Source organism: Tamandua tetradactyla, chromosome 7 (assembly GCF_023851605.1).
Source record: "Tamandua tetradactyla isolate mTamTet1 chromosome 7, mTamTet1.pri, whole genome shotgun sequence".
Lineage (NCBI taxonomy): Eukaryota > Metazoa > Chordata > Mammalia > Pilosa > Myrmecophagidae > Tamandua > Tamandua tetradactyla.
The window spans coordinates 73,668,353-73,690,907 of record NC_135333.1 but is presented as its reverse complement, the minus strand read 5'-3'; the positions used below and the strand labels follow the sequence as shown (position 1 = coordinate 73,690,907).

Genomic DNA, 22,555 nt, shown 5'->3' with positions numbered 1-22,555 from the left:
TGAACAACAATAAAAGAAAAACAAAAGTAAAAAGTAAAATTATACCTTGGGGGAATGGCGAGAAAGGGGGAAAATTCAACTTCCCCAATTGGAGAATTCCTGATATTCTCGCAAGCAGTGGGGACAACCAAATCAATAGGCTGAGCCCTCAGTGTTGGGGTTTGTTCATATGAAACTTAGACCTACTAAGGATAGACTAAGCCTACTTAAAATTCGGCCTAAGAGTCACTCCCAGAGAACCTCTTTTGTTGCTCAGACGTGGCCTATCTCTCTCTCAGCCAACACAGCAAGTGAACTCACCACCCTCGCCCTCTCTATGTGGGTCATGACTCCCAGATGTGTAAACCTCCCCAGCAACATGGGACAGAAATCCTAGAATGAGCTGAGACTCAGCATCAAGGGATTGAGAAAACCTACTTACTGAAAGGGGGAAGAGAGAAATGAAACAAAATGTCAGTGGCTGAGAGATTTCAGAGTTGAGAGGTTATCCTGGAGGTTATTCTTACACATTTTATAGATATTCCCTTTTTAGTTTAAGGTATATTAGGGAGGCTAGAGGGAAGCGCCTGAAACTGTAGAGCTGTGTTCCAGTAGCCATGTTTCTTGAAGATGAATGTATAATGATATAGTTTTCACAATGTGACTGTGATCGTGAAGACCTTGGGTCTGATGCTTTTATCTACCATATTTACAGATGAGAAAAAAATATGGATTAAAAATAAATAAATAATAGAGGAAACAAATGTTAGAATAAATTGAGTAGACTGAAATACTAGTGAACAATGAAAGGGAGTCATAAGGGGTATAGAAAAAAAATAAGGGGAACAAAGGTTAAAATCTATTCAGTAGATGGAAATACTAGTGGTCAATGAGAGGGAGAGTATGGGGTATGGTATGTCTGAGTTTTTTCTTTTTTCTTTTTATTTCTCTTTCTGGAGTGATGCAAATGTTCTAAAAAAATGATCATGGTGATGAATATACTACTAGGTGATGATATTGTGAGCCATTGATTGTACACCATACACAGAATGTTTGTATGTTAAGAATGTTCATGTTTGTCCATTGTTTTGGTTTGATAATACAAAATAAATTAAATTAAAAAAATGCTAGTTACCTAATAAATAAATAAATAAATAAATAAAATTTTAAAAGAGGTGCATCATTTAAATGTTCTTAGTATGTTGATAGCTGGTTTACTGTCTAAATGCAATTTAAAATTAAATTTTTAGCTCATATTATTGAGGCTTCTTATTATATTTATATATTTTCAACTTCTTCTTCCATTTTTTTCTTTTTAATGCAATTTGAATGAGATATATTCACATATCATACAATACATCCAAAGTATACAATCAGTGGCTTATAGATTATCTTTCCAATTTTTCCATAGGTTGATTCTTTTTCATTTTGTGACTTCTTGAAATTTATGTTTGAAGCATTCTTTAAAAATAAAAACCTTTTTATTATGAAAAATTTCAAATATCCAATACTAGAGCAAATAGTATGATGAACCCCCAAGTGATGTGTGAGTTTCAAGTGATATGCTAATACAAGTATTATTTCTGTTTAAGCAACAGATGTTCAGGGACACAAAAAATCCTTGTTAACTAATTTGCTCTTGAAAGAATTTGTGTAAATTAAATTTTTAAAAATATCCAACCATTTCCTAACCCACCAGCAGGTTGTGTTTCAAGCAGTTTGTTCACATTTAATGGAGAAAATGAAATGTCCACACTTGGAAAATAGTTTTGAACTAGTGGGACAGTTAAATATGACACATACACACAGCTAGTATGCATATTTTTACAATGTCAATTTGTTTTACAATGTTAATTTTACGAAACAGGATTATTCCTGCTTAAAATTTTTCAAAGAATCTCTTTAGTCTAGCCATTGTTGTCAAAACTTTAGTTACTTAAGAATTACCTGGGGAGTCCTGGTGTCCTACTTTCTGGAGTACTGAAAATGCAAGTTCCTGGGTTCTACTCGCTGGGCATTTGCCCATTGAGTTACAGGTTATAACAGCCAAGGCTCTTTATTTCTCTCTCTCTAATCTGGTCTGCCTGCAAGTGACCAGTCCTGAAAATTGTGCTTTTGATCCACCAAACTCATAATTTTATTTCCAATGTTTCTCCCATCCCTCTTCTACATTTACCCCATTTCTTTTTGGAAAATCATGTTTCTGAGAAGAGTTTCAGGTGCGGCTCGTCTTCTCAAGAACTTCCTTTTCCCAACTCATAGTTAACTTAATGCTTACACTATCTCTACGGATTTTATTCAGTCATATACTCTAGTTCATATTATATTATATACCATCATTTCTTTGATTGACACTCTCTCTCTTTGAAATCCTGTTAGGGAGAGATCAGGTAATTGCTAGAGATGGTCATAAAAAGTTTTATCTTTGTATGACCATCACTAGCATACTGCTTGGCATGTAGTATGCCCTCAGTAAGTGATAAATGAGTGGGGACTGTTTAATTGGAGTTAGATAGAGGTAATTAAAGCGAAAAAAAAATTCTCATTTCAATGCCTGGAAAGAAGAACAACAAAATACTTCCTTTTCTCTCTATATGGGAGCAATTACATCAAGAACTCCTGTCATTGAATCTAGCCCCAAGGAATTAGTTTCAATAGATCACCCTCTATCCTTATCTTTTCCTAGTGTTTATCTTTCATAGTCTGTGGCCACAAGGACCTCAGGCTTAAAATGCCTCTCCCTATCTCTAATTTCACAATCTTTCAAAACTCTAAACAAAGACTGCCTTCTCCAATATCTCCAATATCTATCCCAACTCCTGAGTTTAGCCATGTTCTTTGAGCTCCCATATTCTTCCTTGTGTCATGCTTTGTTAAGTACTGATCTCCTAAACCAGATTGTAAAATCAAGATCGCCACCTCCATGTTTTTCCTTTCTTCCCATTTTTCCTCTGAAATGAAAAATGGGAGGGGGAATTGGAGAAGAAACTACTCTTTCCCCTTAATTTTGCATGTAGTAAGTGTTCAATAAACGTTTGTTGGGGGGAAATTTATGAGCAGTATTTTGTGTTATATTTATGGGGTTCCAACCTTAACAAATGACTGTTATTGTGTGAACTTGGACTTATTACTGAATCAAACTGTAAGGAATTATTATTATTATTAAAGTTCTAGTTATTACTATTTTAGGTAGAAGACATAGGAAGACCTCTTGAACCTAGGAATGTTTAGCAGTGAGAGCTAATGGTATCCCAGGGGACCTTAATACTCTAAACAATGTCAAACAGGGATTATTCCTGCCAGGAATTGAGTGGATCATGGGATCTTTTTTAATTACACCTGTGGGAGAAAGTTAGCATTCCTCAAGCTTTGAGTCTTTTACTGTCTTTCTTGATTATGGCTTCCTTAGCCTCTTACTTAATTCCTCTCATTTTTGTTTCCGCCCTCTATTGCTTCACATGTCAGTTTCTTTCACAGCCCTTCTGACTTTTCATTTCTTCTCACCCTTCACAAGCCCGCTTAGCTTTTTCCTCTATTTACCTACTGGTGGCTCAAAAATACTTACAACTCATTTTTGTTTCCGCCCTCTATTGCTTCACATGTCAGTTTCTTTCACAGCCCTTCTGACTTTTCATTTCTTCTCACCCTTCACAAGCCCGCTTAGCTTTTTCCTCTATTTTACCTACTGGTGGCTCAAAAATACTTACAACTGAATGAATGAATCTGACTCCATTAATCTTTGTTTCCTCTTTTTTTGCATCCTTTTGCATCTTATGCCTTTGTGTTGACATTTATCTGCTTCTCTCATCAGCAAGGATTGTGTCTAAACTCTTTTTTGTGTGTGATCTCCACAGAACCTAACCCAGCAGTGCACAAAGCATTTCATAATAAATACTTATCTCATGGGTGAATGAAAGGACAGATCTCACCTGGGTAAGAGGTCCTCAATACTCCATGAACGAATAGCCATGATGCCAGGCATTGTCACGTTGATTCTCCTGGGTATTTGATTGCCGTAATTGTGCTCATAAGTAGAAACATTTGCATTGGGACTCCTGCCCTGAAGAAAGGTGTTCATCTTTGAGACTTAAGGCAACTAAGAGCTGTGGGACCAGCAGAATTGGGGAATTAATCACCAGATTAGAACAGGAACATTTGTGAGCCTCTGTGAGGATGCAATTGATTAAAAAAAAAAAAAAAAAAAAAAAATCTGGCTTCCTAAGTACAATAGACCAGGTATAACCTGCTAGGAATTTTGTTTATCTGTATTATTTAAGCAAAAATGGAAAATATGTATAGCCATGAACCACAGCTAACACAAAAATATTGTATTGAAAAAGGACTAGTTTAGGAATCAGAACATCTCATCTGAGATCTGGCTTCACTATGTTCCCTAAGATCAGGGTATGTGACAAGATTTCTGAAGTCCTAATATTGTGTAAGTCTAAAAAAGATTTTTTCACCATGAGATTCATTATGTATGGTTTTCCCCTTTTGTTTTGGCTGGGGAAACAATGCTATATCTTAGAGTGATTAAAAGCTTCCATCTAGATGCCAGATACTGTGGGTTTGTGTCCCAAGTTCTACCACTTGCTTGTTGTGTGACATTAAATAAATTGCTTAACTTTTCATTTTGTTCATCCAAAAATTGGGAATAATAGAACACACTTCATAGAATTGCTGTGCAGATAGAATATATTTTATTACTGAAAATTAAGTGTATGTATCTAGTTCTGAGACTAGTGAATGGGTACAGAGTGAGTGTACAATAAACACTAACCATTATTTGACCAGATTTGATGCCTTAATTATGCTTTGCTCAGGTGAAGACTACCATGAGAGGGCTTTCCTTGAGCACAGACTGGTTGAGGGACATAGTGGCTCGAAGTTGCTCTGTGTGGAGGAGGGAATAACATGGACCATTCTAGTAGAAAGTACTGAAGAACTTTTTCACTGTTTTGAAATTATGATCTTTTCTTTCTCACTGTGAAGCCATGTGGAAGCACCAATTCTAACAATGGAAAACCAGCTGTATGTCCTTTCCTCATTTTGATTCACCTGTGTTCCTTTCAGACTCCATCTAGGTTTTACGCGGTTCTTTCTCCATCAACACACAAAATCCCTGTCCCCTTCCCTGCCTTGCTTTCCTCATTAGCACTTGTATTATTAATATGCTGGGTGTTTCTTTACTTCTTTAACTTACTAGTCAGACTCTTCCACTACAATGCTATATGCTTCATTGGGGACCAGGACGTTTTTTCTCTTTTGGTCTCTGCTTTGCACTTAGCTCTGAGAATAGCTTTTGATGTCTTATAAGCATTCCATAAATATTTGTTGAGTAAATTAAATCTGGTATATACATATTTGCCTCATGAGAACTGTTCTTTGATGGGTCTTAATTTTACTGAGACTATATTGAGATAATACTAGGCACCCTGGATAAAAAAATTAACCAAATCTATTTTAATTCTCTCAGGAACTTTGCACTGCTGTTCCTGTTGGAACACTCTTTTCTCCAGATAACACAATAATGGCTGCATCCTTTGTTTGAAATCTTCTTGGAGCGCCTCTATAATACAGCAAACCCAGACCCTCCCTATGCCCCTTCTCTGATTATTTTTTTCCATACTACTAATCCCATCTAATTTATTTATATTTACCTGTTTACTTATTGATTGGCTCTCTTCATTCACCATGATGGCAGGGACTAGACTATTTTATTTTCTACCAGTGCTTAGAACAATACCTGGTATTGTTCTAATACCATTTAATACATATATATAATATATATAATATTTGGCATTTATATATTAGCATATATATATTTAATACATAATATATATATGTATTAAATGAGCTAATATACATGTTAGAGCATTTAAAAAGAATGGCAGCATTTACATTTTCTATAAAAAAATTTACTCCTTATAAGCATGAATCATACTCGTGCCACACAATTATTATTATTAAAACAAAAGAGAAAAATCCATATAGATAGGCCACAGTAGGTAATTTGACATTGTTTCCTTCTCAGTCTTTCTGATGTATGTAGTATGTCCTGTTTTTTTCTTTAATTTAGTCACAGGAAAATTTTATATACAGTTTTGCATTTGTCCACTTGCTGCATAATATTGAACTATATGAGTCGCCCATGTTGTTTTCAAAATTGTGATGATGGATTTAGAAGGCAACCTTAAAACAGACTTCAGATACTATTTCTTTTCTTTCTGTCTTCTCTGTCATTCTCTCACTAACTTAGATTGCTTTTTACACCTGAGCTATATGGCCAAGATGAGGTAAACACAAGAAATCAGGTACAAGACTGAGGAAGAGGGATTTCCTTCTTTTTCATCTATCAGGAACTCCTCCCTGCAACATTTACCCCCTTCATGGGACAACAATCATCCTTTGGGTTTCCTGTCTCTGGAAAGCCTTCCCTGAGTCTTTGCAATATCAGAGTGTGCCTCCTGTCCATGGGCATGCTACCTCTTAAAAAATGCCATTATTAGCTTCCCGCCTGCTTCTCTTCCCCTCTGGGTTGTAAATTCTCTAATGGCAATGATCCTCTCTTATCCCATCACACATACACACTTACCATAGAACCTGGAATGTATACACATGTGGTAAATGTTGAATGAATGGATGGAATACCACTGAAGGACATGCCTGAATCTCACATCTTGGCCTGTACTTGCTTGATGCATTTGTCTTCTCTTCTTGGACACTTCACCCTTAAAACTCATTGTATTACATGTTTGTCTTACCCATTGGATCACGAGGTCATTGAGGATAGAGAGTAGGAACATGTCTCTTTGGTGCCTCACACAATGCTTGATATGTAAAATGTATTCAAGTCCATAGTGTGGGAATGTGTCAGAAATCAAAGGAGCATATTTCCATCGCCATCCAACTCCCCTTCATCTTCATTGCCACCATCAATACATTCTTTGAGAACCCAGATATACAAACAGGGAGTAACAGTGCGTCCCTGCCCTGAAAGAGATATGAATTTAGTGTATAGAGAAAGTATAACATAATGACAAGCTAAATGCCAAATTAATTATGTAAACTGTTTGTCCTCTAGGAAGAACAGATTGTGGGTTTGAGTGATTGGAGGTGGCTTCCTGAGACCTAACTGACGGAGAGGATTTAGACAAAGGGATGGGGGAGTAGCGGGAGCCCAGGTGCTGAGACCCAGGGTCCAGAGCTGAGCTACACTGCTGTGGGGGCAGCCCTGATCCGGAACTGGGTACCTTTCAGGGCACTGGGCTTGAACGTTCAGGTTACATTTAAGAGAGCCTTGGACACTCTCCAGGGGGTGTGCTTCAGCTCAAGGCAGAGCAGCTGATGCAACAGAATGAGAAATGGACTGAGGGGATGGGTTGAGGCATTTGGAATAGGAGGCCAGGGCCCCTGTGACCGCCTAGATACCTAGAATTGGTGGGAGGCTCTGAGTTTGTGGAACTCACTGGCTGGGAAATCTTCTGAGCCCTTCTGTGCTATCTGGTGAGACCTCAGCAGTGAAAACTAAGATAAGGTCTCAGTTCTTCATAGGAGGCTTAGGGCTTTTGTTATAAACAGCATGACACCTTTTTGGGGGGAGGTGGGCGGTGGGTGGGTGCGGGCTGGTGGTGGTTGGTCTCCTCTTTTTCTAAGGTCTGCTCTGGGTCTGCATTCCCACATGACTCTGGTGTGTGTGGCAGATCCAATATCTGGTGGCTGTTGTTATTTAAGTATGCTCACAGATGTCAAGTTTCATGCATTTTTAGATACGACTGCTGTTTCAGAGAAGCAAATTCCCTTATTCTGGAAACTTCACCCATCTCCACCACCCCCTCATTAAAAAAAATTTCTACCTACGTGTAGGTACTGTTTACTTTCTGTGACTAAGAAGACCAGTGTTTAGCCTTCGGCCTGTGGGCCTGGCGTGGTCAAGGGAGACGAGATTCCTCAAGCCTCCTGGCCCTGGACCTTTAGACCCAAACAGGCAATCCTCACATTTCTTCCACTTCCTCCCATTTTCCTTTTCCTACTGATTCTGCATTTGTAGAAACAAAACAGAGAAAGATGAATGCTTTGCTTCTTTATTCGTTTTGTTCTGTTTTTGTTTGTTTGTTTTTATTGTGAAAAATAACATATATATACAAAAAAGCAATAAATTTCAAAGCACACGACAACAGTTAGTTGTAGAACAGATTTCAGAGTTTGGTGTGGGTTACAATTCCACAATTTTAGCCTTTTCCTTCTAGCTACTTCAAGACACAAGAGACTAAAATCAATATAATGATTAAGCAGTCATACTCATTTGTTAAATCTTCTCTGTTATAACTCCTCTTTCTCCTTTGATCTTTCTCCCAATCTTCAGGGGTATTTGGGCTATGCCCATTCTAGCTTTTTCATGTTGGAAAGGACTGTCAGTAATATGGGATAGGGGGATGGAACTAGTTGATGTTCTGGAGAGGCTGGCCCCTCTGGTTGTCAGGACTTATCTGGCCTAGGAACCCATCTGGGGGTTGTAGGTTTCTGGAAAGTAATCATAGTGCATGGAACCTTTTTAGAATCTCAGATAAAGCCTGAGGTGTTCTTTAGGGTTGAATGCCTTGTTTCTTATCATCAGGGCCATGTGCTTGTTTATGTACTTTTGTCTTTTCCTTCTATCATCATTAGGTCCCCTTAGAAGAGTTAAGGATGAGGTAAGAAAAATCTGTTGGAAGGTTGAGAGCAGAATATGAAATAATTAGAATGTGTAAATTCCTAGAGACTGAAAGAAGTTTACAGGTGGGGTGGGATTGGGGGGGATGAGGAATTAATGTTTAATGGGTACAGAGTTTCTGTTTGGAGAGATGAAAAAATTCTGGTACTGGATAGTGATGGTAGCCCAGCACAGTGAGTGAAGTTAACACCACTGGATTCTATGCTTGAAAATGGTTAAAATAGGAAATATTAGGTTAACTGCCTGATCCCAGGTCTGTGAAGTACACGTCACTATATATTTTATAACAATAAAAATTAAAAACAAACAAACAAACAAAAAACCAAAATACTGCAGGGCACCGAGGCACAGCTAATCTGTTATCTCAATGACAACATTTAGTTACAAGGCAAATTTGGAGACTCCTGAAAAGAATTAAATTGCTCTAAAATAATTTATATGTGGTAATATGTGACTAAAAGGGCAGTCTTCTCTCAGTAAGGATACAAAATACATAAAAGATCAACGACAAAAGTATACTTAAGACTCTTCAGGTGCAAGCTACAGAAAGCAGCTTAAAAACAAAGCTTGAGAGCAGAGCTCAGGTCTGGTTTATAGCTGTGTATCAGCTTTTTTGGGGGGGAGGATGTGGGTTTTGCGTGGGCCAGGAATCAGACCTGGGTTTCCTGCATGGCAGGTGAGCATTTGTATCAGCTTTTGATGGAGCTGTTTGTGAAAGCTGTTATGATATTTCACTATCCCTGGAATATGCCATGGATGAAGTTACTTAGCCTCGCAGTGCTTCAACCTCCTCCTCCTGGGTCACTTGTGGACCTGGTAAAGCTGTTCTTTGTCTCATTTCTTCTCAGAGTTTCTAAAAGTTTGCTACTTCTTTTCATCCTCTTGTCTTTCCACTGAGACCCACTTTATCACAGATCTTTCCCTCTACTGTCTTCTTTTCCTTCTGAAGACTTGGACTATTTAACTAGCGTTATAATTTCTCTCTCATCTTTACTGCCCCACCTTTCTGTGCCTACCTTTATTATTTCAATCCAGTAAAATAAAATTTAAAGCCAGAGCATAACCTAAACAGCTAACTGGATTTTACAGCACTCATGTGTTTCCACGGTATGCTGTGCAGTTGCAGAATATAATTTTTTCTTCCATCTAAATTTTCCATGCTGACTTTTTCTTTCTTTCACATTCCATTGTTCTTTTAGCTTTATTCTGATCATTTCAGAGGTCATGGTCATAATGATTTTGGATTGGTCTCTAAGAGCTGTAGTTGCCTTTTCTTGCAATTGCAAGAACTGTTCATCTTTGGTTTTCTGCAAGCAGGTGTTGGATACTTTTTTTTTTAAGTGATGTTTTTAATGAGATTCCAAGTCACTTCCAAATTATAGACTTCCTCCTTTTGCCTTTCTTTATCCTTCACTTTCTTTGAAATATTTGATTTGGGGCCATATTGTGCAATGACTCCCACCTGCTTGGCCTGTGGTGATTAACCCAAAGAATTTTAGTAGATCATCTACCAATTCTTTTCTTATCAGGAGACTGGAAGGGGTGGTAGTGTGTGTGGGGGGTGTGTCAGGGTTTATTTCTTACACAACTTAGCACATCTGACCTCTCTCTGCTTCCCTGCTTTGTTTCCTAGTGCCCTCCCCATGGGTGGCATGAGGACCCTCTCATGCCTGTTTTCTCTCTCCAAGGGAGTTCAACCAAGGAAACTCAGTAGCTCCCTGGACCCTGCAAACTCTCCCTTCTTGCTGTACCCTCTGCTTCAGCCAGTTTGCTGCCACCTTTAACCATTCCAATAGAGCTTGGTATTTCAAAGGTGTTTGAATTAAGTTTATAGGAAATGATGGGGGCAGCCCAGTTTCAAGATTGCTAATTTTCTCATTGCCTGATCCATAAGGAAGTTTTCCTGAGTCTTAGCTCACCTTGGCTTGGCTAAGCTTGTGGATCTGTTTCCTACCCAACTAATTATTTCATTTGTTAAAAAAAAAGAAAGAGCTTTTTAGCATCTATAATTTTTGAGACACAGACTCTGATTTCAAGCCTTGTAGAGTGAATTACAGTGAAAAAAATCTCAGAGGAAAGGCGTCCCAGTAGCCTTGATTCCTGAAGACGATTGTATAACTATATGGCTTTTACAGTGTGATCATGTGATTGTGAAAACGTTGTGGCTGACGCTCCCTTGATCCAGGGTATGGACCGATGAGTAAAAAAACAAGGACAAAAATAAATAAATAATGGGGGGGGTAAGGGGTTAAAAGGATTTCAAACTAGTGGTCAATCAGAGGGAGGGGCAAGGGGTATGGGATGGATCGGTTTTTTTCTTTTTCTCTTTTTCTGGAGTGATGCAAATGTTCTAAAAACGATCATGGTGATGAACACATGATATTATGAGCCATTGATTGTATACTTTGGATGGACTGTATGGTGTGTGAAGATAGCTCAATAAAAATATTAAAAAAGAAGAAAAGCATGGAGTAACTGACTTAGAAAATATAAGCATTAAATAGCCACCAAAACTGCCCTTGTAGAGAGGTGGCTGTGAGGTTTGGTTTGCCTTCTAAAAAATACAGCAAACTCAAGCTGTTTGGGCTCTGAAGAACAATGAAAACAATAAGTAACTCTTGCATCTTTTTTCTAGGGATCTAGCATATATGTTTTTTAGGAAAAAGTATTATGGTTATCTTCCCCTAGAAGAAACTAGCTTAAAGGCAACAGGAAATGGTACAATCAAGGATGATTTCCAAGTCTTAAATGCATTCTGATTACTGGTGAGTTCCTGATGTTTTTGCTTGTGAGAGTCTCTGACCTCATCCCGAGTAGCTGTTGAGAGAACTGAAAAAACCAGAGCCAGTTCTGAGAGATAAATGTAAAGCTATAGCGGGAATTATTAATAATTCTTAAACTACAAAGAGGTAAAGTGAAAATCAGTCCAAGCATCCATTCTTCTTCAGCTTGCTTGAATATCTCAGATACCTCACTTGCTATACCTAATAAATATTTTCCTAATGAATGATAGTTCCTTTTCATGAGATAGCGGTGTGGAAGGATGTGGAAAAAGTAGAAAGTTAAATGTTCTATACCAGAACTAGGCATGGTTATAGTCACAGTGTTCTTTTTTTTTTATTTTTTTAGTATCAATTATGATAAGGATAATGGCAATCAGTTTGGTCTTGAAAAGGACCAAAATAACAGGATTAAATAAAAGTGTTCTGGGAGTGATTCAGAGTGTTTTTTGTACTAGTGAAGTCCCAGACCTCTCAGTTATTTTCAAACTTTTTACTTTACTTTTCTGAGGTATTCCTGATAAGGGAAATAGATTGGACAAATAGCAGGAAAAGGCCTCTATTCCATAATTGAGAAGAATTAGTCTCTGTCACACAAGGAATATTGGAAAAGCTGTACTGTCCACTCTAGTAGCCATTAGCTCCACAGAAATGTTTAAGTTAATTTCATTTAAACTTCAAGTGTTCAATAGCCACATAGAACTTGACATTCTAGTATTGGACAACATCGATACAGAACATTTCCCTCACTGTAGAGATGACTGCAGAGAAAATTATCACACACTGCTTTAAATGTTGAAAAGCTCAATATTTCTTTCTTGCTTTACCCTGTTGCCTTTTATTTAGTTTCTTCTGCACTTCCTCCACAGACTGGAGGATATCAGTGGAGAACTTAGTGAAATTTTGGAACAGGATTTCATTTAGGAATTCAGTGAAGATTCCAATTGAAACATTTAGTGAAGGATCCATTGGGAAAGCCAGAGAGGAGAGGAAGCTGTCAGGGGAACATGCTCAGGTTCTCCAGTGAGGAGTACAGCTTGGAAAGCATTACCGCTGACAATGGGGAGTTTGATGAGACGCTCATCTGGGAATACAGTGGACACGGAAACAGAGAACATTAAAAGAAGAAAACTGGAAAGTAAATTCCTCTTTTTGATACTGTTTTTGGGAGTCTGGGGCTTTCCCTTCACTTCTAATATGATTTTTCTTTTAAGATGTTTTATGGCCTTTAACAGGCTCATCATCATTGTTCCCTGGGCCTCTGGCCCTGGAGACCCTCTGCTCCGGTTTAAGGCTCTTCTGGAGAAGATCAGGAGATAGCTGGGAAATTTGAGAGTTTCATTTTGCTTTTTCTTGTAGCCCTAGCCCCTGGAAAGGGCCACTGTGCCCACCCTACGTAAGCTGAGGCACTACATATGGCGGATAGGTGTGCCTGGGACTTTGATCAGCAGGTTCCAGCACCTGACTTCATTCTCCTTGGCCATCTAGTCATATGGGTCAGCAATGCCACAGTGGATAAATGGAGTTCTATTAGCACATCAGTATTAATCTCATGGAATTTCTTTCCCAGTAAATTTCTTCCTGTTCATTATTTAGCTTTGAGAACCTACTATATTCTGGGCCTAAGGCTAAACTCTGGGGAACCCAAAGAAGAGGAGACAGACCTTCTCCAGGTATTTAAGTCTAACATTCTCTGATTCTATCCCACAAGCTTTTTGAGGGGAGCATTTCTGGAATATCATGACCAGCTTTTCTTCTGATAAGACTCTCTAGTAATGGTCCAGCTGTTCTAGCTCCTTTGAAGTGAAACAACTGTATCTTGTTATATTTGTTATTCCAGACAAGTCCAGCTTTGGAATAGAATAAGTTGATTCTATACTGAGACCTCTAAGTTCATTTTTCTTTGTAAGAAATCTCTAATATCAGACTTTTTGAGTTTTTCCTACCTCCTCTTTCTCCATTTTCATAGAAAGGACATTGGAAAAGCAGCCACTATGAACAAGGAGAGAGAATTTACACATTTTTGACCCTATCACTGTAATTACCATTTTCTTCTGTAGCACATATGTCCAAAATTTTGTGATTGTGATTGATAAGATTCTAGATCATCTGCTTGCACCTTTCTTTGGGGGCTGTTGCTGATGCTTTCCTGACATCACACTTCTAGACAATTGTTGCTTCAGCCTTGCTCTGAATCCAGTTCCTAGGATGTATTTAGATATGAGCAAGAATTTACTTTCAATGCCTTCAGCTCCTCAATGAGAGTGGATGAGCTCCTCCCACAGAGAGGGATAATGTCTTGTGGTGAAAAAAATACAGGATTCATAGTCAGATTTTGGGCCCACCTCTTTTATGTGTGCTTGAGTGATAATAACAATGTTGGAAGTAGTGTCCATTTATGGAGTATCTACTAAGTTTACAGCAACTATTGCAGTTCTTACAACAACTCTATGAGGTAGGCATCCTCTCTCCCATATTATATATGAGGCGTAGAGACATTAAGGAATTTGATAAGAAGCAGAGTTGGAATTGGAACATAGACAATCTTATCTAATATTTCTGAACCACAGTCTTTTCCTCATTAAAATGAAGGTATGAGACCATATGATCTCTTAAGTTTATTTCCATTTAAATGCCTGTGATCATGGCAGTATGACAGTGACTCAGTGGCGGAATTCTTGCCTGCCATGCTGGAGGCTGGAGACCCGGATTCGATTTCTGGTCCCTGCCCATGCAAAAAAAAATCCCTGTAGTCAGTAAAATTGGATAATAACTTCTTATCTCCTCTCACCTTGCAGGGCTGTTAGTGAGGCTCAATTAAGATAATGCTTGGGGAAGGGTTCTGTGGATTGTCAAATTCTGTTTAAATGCAAGGAATTACAGGCATTGTCCTGTAACAAGGATTCACAGTTAAAGAAATGAGGGACTTGTTATTTTTCCATTTTATTCCTATGCAAATTGTAGGTAGGAAGCCCAGGCCAGTGTAATCCATCTTCATCTTCTTGTATAAAAAAAGTGGAGTACATTCCTGAATTTCCTGAGTTCCTTTCTCTGGTCTCCTGGGCCATTCAGCTTTCAGTCACAAACCATTACACCTTGATTGATCTTACTGGGTGAGATCTTATTGGAAGAGCCCTTGAGTGGCACAATTGAGGAAGAGAAGGAGCTCCTTGTCCCCACTCTCCCCTCTTATAAGTCAGGGTCTGGGAGCCCCTGGGTAGTGTGAGGCAGATCACCGGTGGGATGTGGCGCTTAGTCTCCTCAAGGAAAAAGAAAGATCACAGATAGGTTCTTCTTTATTAACTAACCCAGAAGAGTAAAACATAACCACAGAAGTCATACACAATAAAAACACCTGGACTTAACCAGAGGGCTGAAACAGTAGTTGTGCAATCAATGTGTGCTACTTGAATGAACTAATAGTAGAAAGCTGTTAATAGTCTATGTATGATCCAACATCAAATATTGTTGTGGGCCGGGGGAGAGATGGCAGTAGAAGGACTGGAAGGAGCTGAAGAGGGAAGGTATCTAAAAGGCTAGTAGAGAGATCAGGGAAATTCTTATGGAGGGAGGGAGAAGGGCCTAAGCTTTCGGACGGAAGACTAGGAAACAATGTGGTGATTTCACACAGCCCCTTGTCACACTGGGGACTCTGAACCTCCTAGCTGGCTAAGGTGGGATAGGGAAGCATGGAAAAGTTTTGTCTTTGATATTCAGAGACTGCCAACAGCTGGGTACCTGGTTGCGCCATCTTAACCAAAATCAAAAAGCCCAGGTAGGCAAAAAGTCTTGTCTCGCTTGATGTTCCCCAAGAAACACTCCTGTAATTAGGCATTCAGAGGATTCTTGCTTAAGTTCTTAAAAGATATTTTTAACATTAAGAAGTCAAATATTTTTTCTTACCTTAAGTGAAAGGACGTACTTGCAGCTGAACTTCCAGGCTGAAAATGGAGTGGAACGATGAACAGGTGTTTGCTGTATTTTTTTCTTCTCAAGGAAGAAAAAAATGGAATAAGCTGAGAATGTATTGATCCTAGTTACTTGCAATTGACTTAAAATTGACCTTATTTCCCTCATATACTGCTATCAATGTAAAATAAGTTAGGAAATTTTGCTTTGATGTTATTTCTCCCAAGTGGTAGTGAAAAAAACAGGACAATTGGAGTTTCAAACAGATAAGATGAGGAACTAATGCCTCTTTTCCTTTGCTGAATTTTCCTCCATCCCCCTAACTGTAAAAATTTCCTTAGACTGAGGTTCTGCCTCTCTCAGGTAAGGCCTGGTCTTCCTGTCCTTCTATATTTCTCTATGGGAATCTTATCCACTGATTAATTCACAGTCATCACTTGCAAGTGAATGGCTCACACTTCTCCATGCATAAACACAAATCATAATTATAAACCAAAATCTTCTGACATTCAGTCTCGTATTTCCTGCTGCCTGTGCAGTATTTCCACTGAGTGTCTAAAGCCCCTTAAATTTCCAGTAGCCAAACTAATCATTCCCACCTCTTCTACAAATCCCTTCTTTAACCCCTCTTCAACTAAGCTCCTACTTCCCACAATACTACTCGAAAAATGAGTAGTATTCCTGTTTATGTCACTAGAATAATGTAGATGTCACAGCTTGGAATCAGGTTTGGTTAGCTTCCAAAAGCACGACTTCTACTGTGCCAGTTGTTGATTTAACTACCTCAATGTCTCTAGTTTGTAGGCAGAATAATGACCCAATTCTTCAGTTTTTGAGGCTCTCCTTGGTTGAGTCCTAGATACCACTCCAGATTCTCTCTCACAAATTCCCCGATTACTATCTTCCTTCCCTTCCCTTCTCACTATATTCTCTCGTCACATATTTCTTTTTTTGACAGTTTTCACCATTTCTATTTCATTTGCATTGAAGGATAAGTCAAAATACGTATTTTTTTTTTTTTTTACCAATTTCACATCTACTTAATTCCTGTAAAGCCAAGACAGCATGTCTTCTAATATTTTTACCAAGTTTTCACTCAACCCCAAAGCACACAACAGATGCTTCACAAGTGCTTCTCAAGTAAATGAGCTTATATTCTAAGAGATTTATAGAATAATCTCTGAATTTACATACCCTTTATTGCTGCAAAGCACTGAGATATGATACTGAAATGCTGGTTAACGCTGAGGTCATTTATGTAAGCCATATTATGTTTAACTTGCCTTTGGAAAGTCACAAGCAGTTTTGTATGTACGTGTGTGGGGGCAGAATAAGTTTATTGTGATAAGTGACATGCATGGAAGCAGAACTAAAAGAAAGCTACTGATCAAAGAAAAATGGTGGTGCAACAGTTTATATAGCTACTTAGAACAAAGAAAGGGCATGGAGAGATGGAGAGGGGAAGGCAAGGAAGACGTGAGCTATGTGAGTTGTCCAGGGCCAGATGTCCTTGAGTAAATTTGCAAGGACTGTTTGCCAGGTGTTTGCAGGAGTGGGCTTATTTGATGAAGATAAGCAGACTTGCTGGACTTGTTTATTACAGCTCCTCCTTTCATGGAAGTAGGGTTCTTAGCACTGCAAAGGATTTTTGGTATGCCAGCATACCTCCATTGCTTTTTTTTTTTTTTTTTTTTTTTTTTGCATGGGCAGGCTCCGGGAATCAAACCCAGGTCTCCAGCATGGCAGGCAAGAATTCTGCCACTGCACCACCGTTTTACTGCCCACCTCCATTGCTTTTTGTTTCTTCTTTATAGTTTCTGAGTAAAAGTGGAAGTTTAAGAAAATTAATACGCTTTTAAAGCTCTGTATTGTTCTAACTTCGCATTCTCTCCTTTCGATCAAGGGAGTCTTTAGACTCCCAGAAGACCAAGGGGGATTATCTTGCTGTTGTTTTTATTTATAATTATAAATATAATCTGTGGGATACATGGCACTATACATTCCCTTTCAATAATATTCACCTTCACTTTGGCAATGTTACTTATAAACCCACTAATTAGTTCCCATTATTTCTATCCATTCCCTTGCAATCTTATTGAGTAGCTCTATTTGTAACTTTTGTGTACCTCTAGGTCTGTTGTATTCTACAGTGTAAACTCTGAGATTATTAGCCTTAGAGTCATAACTGTCAGTATCTGTCCTCTTGTGTCTGACTTATTTCACTCAGCATTATGTCCTTAAGGTTCATCCATGTTGTCATATGTTTCAGGACATCATTTCATCTTACTGCTACATAATATACCATCGTATGTATATATCACATTTTGTTATCCACTTGTCTATTGATGGGCACTTGGATTGTTTCCATCTTTTGGTAATTGCGAATAGTGCCGATATGAACATCGATGTGCAAATGTCTGTTTGTGTCGCTACCCTCAGTTTTTCTGGGTATACACTGAACATTGTTTTTGACAGGTTGTAGGGCAATTCAATATTTAGTTTTCTGAGGAATTGCCAAGCTATCTTCCCACCAACAGTGAATAAGTGTTCCTATTTCTCCATATCCTCTCCAACATTTATAATTTTCTGTTTGTTTAATAGTAACCACTATTATAGGTGTGAGGTGATATCTCACTGTCATCTTAATTTGCATTTCTTTTATAGCTAGTAAAAATGAACATCTATTCATGTGCTTTTCAGCCATCCATGTTTGCTCTTCAGAAGAATATCTTTCATATCTTCTGCACATTTTATAATTGGGTTGTTTGTTCTTTTGTTTTGAGCTATGTGATTTCTTTATGTACACAGGAAATCAAATCACAGCCTTTATCTGATATGTGGTTTCCAAATATTTTCTCCCATTGAGTTGGCTGCCTCTTCACCCTTTTAACAAAGTCCTTTAAGGCACAGAAGCTCTTGATCTTAAGGAGTTCCTAGTTGTCTATTTTTTTCTTTCACTGCTTATGCTTTAGGTGTAAAGTTTAAGGAGCTACCTCCTATTACTAGATCTTTAAGCTGTTTCCCTGCAGTTTCTTCTAGAAGTTTTATGGTACTGGCTCTTACATTTCAGTGCTTAAACCATTTTGAATTAATTTTTGGATAGGAGGTAAAGTAGGGGTCCTCTTTCATTCTTTTGGCTAGTGACATCCAGTTGTCCCATGCCTATTTATAGAAGAGACTATTCTGTTCCAGTTCAGTGGATTTGGGGGCCTTATCAAAGATTAGTTGTCCATAGATTTGGTGATCTATTTCTTTCTTTCTTCCTTTTTTTGAGGATGCAGAAGTTTTATTGGTCACCTATTCCCCAAAGGACACCCTGCATCTGCTGCCTCAGTGTCTCAGAACTTTGGTATCATTGGTCTCAGATACCACTTTGACATCCACGGTCCTGCAAGTGGTGGTCTTGTGGGTGGTTTGCATGGAGTTGCTGCTGTCCAGGGCATCACTGAGACTGAAGTCCTCCCATCTTCTAGCAGGCAGTGGTCAGTGGTGATCTCAGCCTCCAACTTCACCTTGATGTTCAGCAGGGCCTCGTACTCTTGGGCCTGACACTGCCCCTTTGCCTGGGTCCGTGCCAGCTCTGACTCTAGGTGTATCACAACTCCATTGAGCTGCTTTATCTGCAGTATGTAGCAGACTTCCAACTCCTGCAGGTTGTTCTCCAAGCTGGACTTTGGGTTTCTCATGGAGTCTGGGTCAATTTCTAAGGACTGAACGGTACATCTCTGCATTGTGAGTGTCATCTCAGCAGCTCCTATCCCAGTGGACTGAGAGGTGACCACTATGGTGCTCTCTTCAATCTGCTGAGACCAGTACTTGTCCAGGTCCTCTTGGTTCTTCTCCACCAACTCATCATACTGGACCCAGATGTTTGCTATGATCTTGCTGAAGTCCTGAGATTTGGGACATCCACGTCCACGGTCAGCCCAGAGCTGGCATTCTGGGCTTGTAGGCTCTTTACTTTCTCCTTATGGTTCTTCTTCATGAAGAGCAGCTCCTCCTTGAGAGCCTCAATCTCCATCTTTAGCTACAGCCAAATGATGTTGGTGTCATCAGTGACCTTAAGAAGCCCATGGATGTTGTTCTCCACAGACTGGCACGTGGCCAACTTAGTCTCATACTTGACTCTGAAGTCATCAGCAGCCAGTCAGCACTGTAAGTCTGCAGAAGGATGTGGGCACTGTCCATGGAATTTTCAAGGATCTGAGTCTTAGTTTCTCAATGGTCTTCAGGTAGTGGCCCCAGTCCCTGACCTGGGGTCCCTTCTTCTCCAAGTGTTCCTGAATTTTGCCCTCTAGTTTCTGATTCTCAGTCTCCAGGCTCCTCATCCTGTCCAGGTAGGAGGCCAAGCAGTCGTTCAGGGACTACATGGACTCTTTCTCACCCTAGATGCCGTCCATTCCCACTAGACCCCTGGCCATCCGACCAGCCAGGCCCCCCACCCACTAGCCACCTCAGGAGCTAGAGGAGCAGGATACAGAGATCTGGGAGCCTGAGCCACTGGCACCCGCATGGACACTGGCTGAGTTGCTGATAGGCCAGACCCAGTGGCTGGGCAACTGGATGGAGGCCAGGGATTGGTAGTGGTAGAAAAGGTGGTGGAGCAGGTGGTGAAGCTCATGTTGTTTGGGGAGGAAGGCAAGAGGCTGGAACTCAGGATATGGCTGCTAGTGATCTATTTCTGCACTCTCAATTCTATTCCATTGGTTGATACTTCTATCTTTGTACCAATACTATGCTGTTTGACCATGTGCCTTTATAGTGAACTTTAATGTCAGAAGGTGATAGTCTTTCCACTTTGTTCTTCCTTTTTAGGATATCTTTAGCTATTTGGGGTCTCTCTCCCTTCCAAATAAATTTTATCACCATCTTTTCCAGGTCTTCAAACTAAGTTGTTGGGATGTTGATTGGTGATGCACTGAATCTGTAGGTCAGTTTGGGTTGATATTCAATCTTCCTATCCACCAGCATGAAATGTCTTCCCATCTATTTAGGTCATTTTAAAATTACTTTTAGCAATTTTTTGGTAATTTCTATGTATAAGTCCTTGACATCCCTGGTTAGGCTTATTCCTGATACCTGACTCCTTTGATTGCTATTTTGAATGGATTTTTTCACCTCAATTGTCTCCTCAGATAGGTCATTGCTTGCATATAGAAATATTACTGATTTTGTACATTAATGTTGTACTCCACCACTGTTCTAGTTTGCTAGCTGCCGGAATGCAACACACCAGAGATGGATTGGCTTTTAATAAAAGGGGATTTATTTTGTTGGTTCTTCAGAGGAAAGGCAGCTAACTTTCCACTGAGGTTCTTTCTTACATGGAAGGCACAGGATGGTCTCTGCTGGTATTCTCTCCAGGACCCTGGGTTCCAACAACTTTCCCTGGGGTGACTTCTTTCTGCATCTCCAAAGGCCTGGGCTGAGCTGCGAGTGCTGAGATGAGGAATGCTGAGCTGCTTAGCAGTGCTATGTTGCGTTCTCTCATTTAAACACCAGCCAATTAAGTCAAACATCACTCATTGCAGCAGACACGCCTCCTAGCTGACTGCAGATGTAATTGACAACAGATGAGGTTCACGTACCATTGGCTTATGTCCACAGCAACAAGACTAGGTATGCTCACCTGGCCAAGTTGACAACTGAATCTAACTAGCACAACCACTTTGCTAATTTGTTCATTACCTCAAGTAGCTTTGCCATAGATTTCTCAGGGTTTTCTAAGTATAGGATCTTGTCATCTGTAAAGAATGGTAGTTTTACTTCTTCCTTTCCAATTTGGATGCCTTTTATTGCTTTCTCCTGTCTAATCACTTAAGGTAGGACTTCTAGTACAATGTTGAATGATAGTGGTGACAGAGGGTGATAAAATCTACTATTGTGTGTCTCTAGTATATATCTAGATTGGTCTACTGTATCTTTTATTTCTATGAGATCTGTCATTTTTCTATTTAATCTTTTGAATTCTTCTTTATACTCTTTTAATGTCTTCCTGATATCCTTTATTTCTTTATAAACATCCTTGAGTAGTTGTTCCATATTCTGTGTCCCCTCTGGAGTTTTGATTTGGTTGTTTGGCTGTGCTATTTCTGCTTGGATATTCACATGCTTTGTGATTTTCTGCTGGGCTTGGGGCATTTGATTATCTTAATATGGTTATTTTGCAAGTTGGTTTCCTTCACTCATCTGAAGTTTTGTATTTACTTGGTTTTGTGGTGAAGGTTTCCTTTTGCACTTGGTTTGCCAGTTTTCCCCACCAAACCAAGGTCCAGATCTCATGTAGGTGACACAATTCAACCTGAAGGTCTATTAAAAGCTAGGCCACAATGCACGGGCACTTCAGTGGCAGAACAGCCGGCTACCACATGGGAGACCCACCCTTGATTCCTGGCTCATCCACCCCCATAAAAGAAAAAAAAAAAAGAGAATGTAATAAAAATATGAAAAAACAACAAGAACGACAATAAAACATACCTCAACAGTAGTAGGCCCCAGAGTCAGAAGGAGATATACCACTACATATTGGGCATGAACTCAGTCAGGTGCCAACCAAAGGGAGAGAAAATTTAAGAAAAACAAAACAAAACAAAATAATAAAAGTATGTATAAAATAAGAAATAAAGAATCAGTAAAAATAATATACATATTATATCTATTATAATATATATATAAACAATTATGCTACTGATAAAAATAAATAGAAAACTATATCATGAAAAGAAGGGGAAAAAAAAAAGAATATTAGGAAAACAATAACTTAAGCAGATAGGGAGTTAGCCGGCCTGCACTTACCCCTTCTCACCAAGTGGCAATGCCAAGGCGCCTCCTCCTTCAGACTCCCCCCTCCCCCAACCACCCCAGATGGCCTGCACTTACCGCTTCTCGCCAGCAGGTGACGGGCCTGAGGTTCCTTCTCCCTGAGGCCTGGTAAGATAGCTGTATCTGCTCCCAGTCGACGCAGCGGGTCCTCCCGTCCTGGCTCTCAGGACTGGGGAGCCATCAACGCTGGGGGAATCAGCTGCCCCTCAGTGCCTGGTGCCCGTGGGTCCGCCACACATCTTGCCTGCGGGGACAGCTGTTCCTGGCACTCAGCTAGGTGATCACTCCCGGCACCCTGAGGCCCAGCCCCAGGTGGCGGACGGTCCGCCTCAAGGGTCTCTTGGGCGCTGGC

The 22,555-nt window shown here is 39.6% G+C and overlaps 1 pseudogene; it reads right to left on the bottom strand.

Moving 5' to 3' along the window:
• Positions 1 to 18,711: 18,711 nt before the first annotated feature.
• On the bottom strand, positions 18,712 to 20,002 carry LOC143689785 (keratin, type I cytoskeletal 18 pseudogene; annotated as a pseudogene).
• Positions 20,003 to 22,555: the final 2,553 nt, after the last annotated feature.